The 5,129-nt window shown below is 44.5% G+C and overlaps 1 pseudogene; it reads right to left on the reverse strand.

Moving 5' to 3' along the window:
- Positions 1–4,183: 4,183 nt before the first annotated feature.
- Positions 4,184–4,543, reverse strand: LOC129714157 (60S ribosomal protein L37a-like; annotated as a pseudogene).
- Between the last annotated feature and the right edge of the window lie 586 nt (positions 4,544–5,129).

Raw genomic sequence — 5,129 nt, forward strand, 5'->3', positions numbered from 1 at the left:
TTTCCCCTTTAAATGTCCTCCATTTCTCTTCTACATCTTTCCCATAAAACAAAATGTCCCAGTTTATTCCTTTTAAATCATCTCGCATCGCATCAAAGTTAGCCTTTCTCCAATCAAAAATCTCAACCCTAGGTCCAGTTCTGACCCTCTCCATAATTATATTGAAACTAATGGTATTGTGATCACTGGACCCGAAGTGCTCCCCAACGCATACCTCCGCCACCTGTCCAGTCTCATTTCCTAACAGGAGGTCCAGCACTGCCCCTCCTCTAGTAGGTACCTCTATGTATTGCTGCAAAAAACTATCCTGCACACATTTTACAAACTCCAACCCATCCAGCCCATTTACAGAATGTGTTTCCCAGTCTATGTGTGGAAAGTTGAAATCTCCCACAATCACTACCTTGTGCTTACTACTAATCTCTGCTATCTCCTTACATATTTGCTCTTCCAATTCTCGTCCCCCATTTGGCGGTCTATAATACACCCCTATAAGTGTTGCTACACCTTTCCCACTTCTCAATTCCACCCAAATAGCCTCCCTAGATGAGCCCTCCAATCTATCCTGCCAAAGCACTGCTGTAATATCTTCCCTGATAAGCAATGCAACACCTCCACCTCTTGCCCCTCCAATTCTATCACACCTGAAGCAACGAAATCCTGGAATATTTAGTTTCCAATCACAGCCCTCCTGCAACCACGTTTCACTGATCGCCACAACATCATACTTCCAGGTGTCTATCCAGACTCTAAGCTCATCCACCTTTCTTACAATGCTCCTAGCATTAAAATATGCACATTTAAGAAAACCCCCGTCTCTTATTCTCTGTTTATTTCCTTTTTTTTCTTTCTCCTCTTGTGTCCGAGTGCTTCCCATTTCTGCTTCCTGCCTCCCATATGTAGCTCTTGTCCCAATGTGTCTGTGATGTTCCACTGTGCACTGAGCCACGCAAGCTGATCCTCAGACAGATGTATTGACAGTTGAAACAGCGTTCTCTCCCTCGGGCAAAACTGATGCAACATCACCTAGAGTCTGTCAACCGAGTTAGATATTGTCCATCCAAGAGATGGAGCCTCAGGGCTCGTTGCAATTCCCACACAGTTCACATTTCGCGAGGCAATGCAGCCATCAAGTACACCACACCTTCATTGCGAAACCCATTTTCAAAACAAAGAAAGAGAAAATTTCTACTTGCTTAATGTATTTGGAGCAACACTGAACAAAACCCTTGAACCTTGTCAGTGAGCACAAGTTGGCAGCGTTGGGAGACATGACCAGCCACCGTTTGGCAGCCTCAAGACTAATTTAGATCAGTTTAGTTTAGAGATACACCAAGTCTGCACCGACCAGCGATCCCCGCACACTAATCCCCCTGTCCCACTTAGGAAACCTGAACGGAAACCTCTGGAGACTTTGCGCCCCACCCAAGGTTTCCGTGCGGTTCCTGGAGGTTTTTGTCAGTCTCCCGACCTGCTTCCACTACCTGCAACCACCTGCAACCTCCGGCAACCACCAAAGTCTCCAGAGGTTTCCGTTCAGGTTTCCTAAGTGGGACAGGGGCATAACACTATCCTACACACACTAGGGACAATTTGTATTCACACCAAGACAATTAACCTACAAACCTGGGTGTCTTTGGAGTGTGGGAGGAAAGCGAAGATCTCGGAGGAAAACCCACGCAGGTCACGGGAGAGAACGTGCAAAGACCGCCACGCCAGCGTGCTGCCCAGAATCATCACTCTGAAAGAATAAAAGTAGTGGGATCTGCCAGTATTTCCAACACTCTCTGTTTTCCATCTTACCTTCCATTGTGGAACTTTGCAATGTTGAATCCTTGAAATATTCCTCTTCTTGTGTATGGCGTGCACAGCCTAAAGTTGTAGGACAACTTGTTCTATTTGATCTTATTTGATTGTGCTCGCCGGGTTGATTGCATAAGTCGAAACAGGGCGGACCACGTGAAGGTTGCAATCTCCCACCCACTTGAAATATACATAGATACAGCATGGAAACAGGCCCTTCGGCCCATCAAATACGTGCCATTCAATGATCACCCATTCACACTGGTTCAGCGGACAATTAACAGTACAGATTCAGATTCAGATTCAGATTCAATTTGAATTGTCATTGTCAGTGTACAGTACAGAGACAACGAAATGCATTTAGCATCTCCCTGGAAGAGCGACATAGCAAACGATTTGAATAAATAATAATAAGTGTCCGGAGGGGGGGGTGGTGATTGGCAGTCACCGAGGTACGTTGTTGAGTAGAGTGACAGCCGCCGGGAAGAAGCTGTTCCTCGACCTGCTGGTTCGGCAACGGAGAGACCTGTAGCGCCTCCCGGATGGTAGGAGGGTAAACAGTCCGTGGTTGGGGTGAGAGCAGTCCTTGGCGATGCCTTCGCAGACAACGCTTGCTTTGGACAGACTCAATGGAGGGGAGCGAGGAACCGGTGATGCGTTGGGCAATTTTCACCACCCTCTGCAATGCCTTCCGGTCGGAGACAGAGCAGTTGCCATACCATACTGTGATGCAGTTGGTAAGGNTGCTNTCGATGGTGCAGCGGTAGAAGTTCACCAGGATCTGAGGAGACAGTACGTATCCACCCGTCTTTGGGAAACCGGAGCACCCGGAGGAAACCCACGAGGTCACAGGGAGAATGAGAAACTCCACACACAAACACAGAGACAGCACCCGAGGGCAGGTTTGAGCCCAGCTCTCTGGTGCTAAGAGGCACTCTCTGTGCCACCGTACAGTACATGCACCGCCCACATACACCCATGCCAAAACATGTCCCTGTCCCATTTGCCTGTGTTTGACCCTCTCCCCCACAAGATATTAATTCTCATCCCTGAAGCCACATATTAGCTTACAAAAACACCCAAAGAAAGTTATGAGTATCAAGTTTTCTTTTATTTTTTTTTTTTTGTTTTTGTTTATTTTATTAGAAGTTAATACAGTACAAAACAGTACAGTGGAACCTAATCTTAGGTGCCAACTATGTCATCCATTCTATGTACAACCTCTAGTTTTATGTTATGAAAAGGAATTAAGCAAGACAAGGAAAAGAAAACAATAGAAAGAGGAAAAAGTGGAAAAATAGATGGTAGAGAGTAGAAAAACGTGAAGTGTGTATATAAAAAATAAGAAAGAAAAAGAAAAAGTGGAAAGTAGAAATAGAAGAGAAGGCCCCTTAAAAGAGAATTTTTCAACTCCTGGACTGGACTCTGGACTCTGGTCTTGTCCGGGGGGGGGGGGGGGGGGGGGGGGGGGGTGGAGGAGGAGACGGCCATTCGGTTTTGTGCCTTCAACCGCCATTGATGAATATGTGGTGGATGTTTATGTTACATGTTGTGTCCTGTTTATGCATTTTATTATTTTGTTAACCCATCTTTATGCTTTATTCAGGGTCTTGGTGAGACCACACCTGGAGTATTGCGTACAGTTTTGTCTCCAAATCTGAGGAAGGACATTATTGCCATAGAGGGAGTGCAGAGACGGTTCACCAGACTGATTCCTGGGATGTCAGGACTCTCTTATGAAGAAAGACTGGATAGACTTGGTTTATACTCTCGAGAATTTAGAAGATTGAGAGGGGATCTTATAGAAACTTACAAAATTCTTAAGGGGTTGGACAGGCTAGATGCAGGTAGATTGTTCCCGATGTTGGGGAAGTCCAGGACAATGGGGTCACAGCTTAAGGATAAAGGGGAAATCCTTTAAAACCGAGATGAGAAGAACTTTTTTCACGCAGAGAGTGGTGAATCTCTGGAACTCTCTGCCACAGAGGGTAGTTGAGGCCAGTTCATTGGCTATATTTAAGAGGGAGTTAGATGTGGCCCTTGTGGCTAAGGGGATCAGGGGGTATGGAGAGAAGGCAGGTACGGGATACTGAGTTGGGTGATCAGCCATGATCATATTGAATGGCGGTGCAGGCTCGAAGGGCCGAATGGCCTACTCCTGCACCTAATTTCTATGTTTCTATGTTTCTATGTATGGAACTGATTTTTAAATTATGTAAAGCACTTTGGGGTCAATGAAAATTGACTATAAATGTGCTATATAAATAAACTTATTATTATTATTATTATTATTATTATTATTATTATTATTATTAAATCTGTATTCGGAGATGTATATCTATCCACGTCATGAACTGAAATCAGCAATCTTTACGGTACCTTTTTTTTTTTGGTTTTGTTACACTTTAATTAACAGCTTTGATGACATACACGAGATATTCCCAGTCGATGTTCACTGATCCTTTAATTCCCGGAGGCGACGAATGGCAGACTTCACTGTCACAGCCGAGGTGGTGTTGTAGGACCAGGCTCCTCCAGCCACAGTCTTCATGCACGATCCACAATGCCAAATGCCAACAGCTCTCCTCTTCATCTTAGTCTTCCCACAGAAGGAGCAGGTATATTTGGCGTGCTGACCTGATCTCCATCTTCTTCACCATTTTACGGAGCGACGCTCCATGCCGTACTTGCCCACAATCCCAACTTTCTCCGTTCTTTTCGCCATGGTCGCGGCTCCGGCTGCATCACATGATTCCAAAAAGTCGATGAAAGGAGACCAACTCCGTAAGAATTGGTCATATCTATCTATTAGTCGGAGTCTCATTTCTTCAAGGTGTGCTATGTCCATCATATTCCTAATCCACATTTTAACAGTTGGTGTGGTTGTATTTTTCCAAAATTTAAGTATCAATTTCTTTCCAATTATTAACCCATAATTAAAAAAAACATTTTGGTCTTTATTTAAATTGGTATCTTCTCCTATTATTCCAAATATAATCCATTCCGTTTTGGGTTCTATTCTTGATTTGAAAACTATATAACCATATAACCATAAAACAATTACAGCACGGAAACAGGCCATCTCGACCCTTCTAGTCCGTGCCGAACACATAATCTCCCCTAGTCCCATATACCTGCGCTCAGACCATAACCCTCCATTCCCTTCCCATCCATATAACTATCCAATTTATTTTTAAATGATAAAAACGAACCTGCCTCCACCACCTTCACTGGAAGCTCATTCCACACAGCTACCACTCTCTGAGTAAAGAAGTTCCCCCTCATGTTACCCCTAAACTTCAGTCCCTTAATTCTCAAGTCATGTC

The sequence above is a fragment of the Leucoraja erinacea genome, chromosome 38 (assembly GCF_028641065.1).
Source record: "Leucoraja erinacea ecotype New England chromosome 38, Leri_hhj_1, whole genome shotgun sequence".
Classification (NCBI taxonomy): domain Eukaryota; kingdom Metazoa; phylum Chordata; class Chondrichthyes; order Rajiformes; family Rajidae; genus Leucoraja; species Leucoraja erinaceus.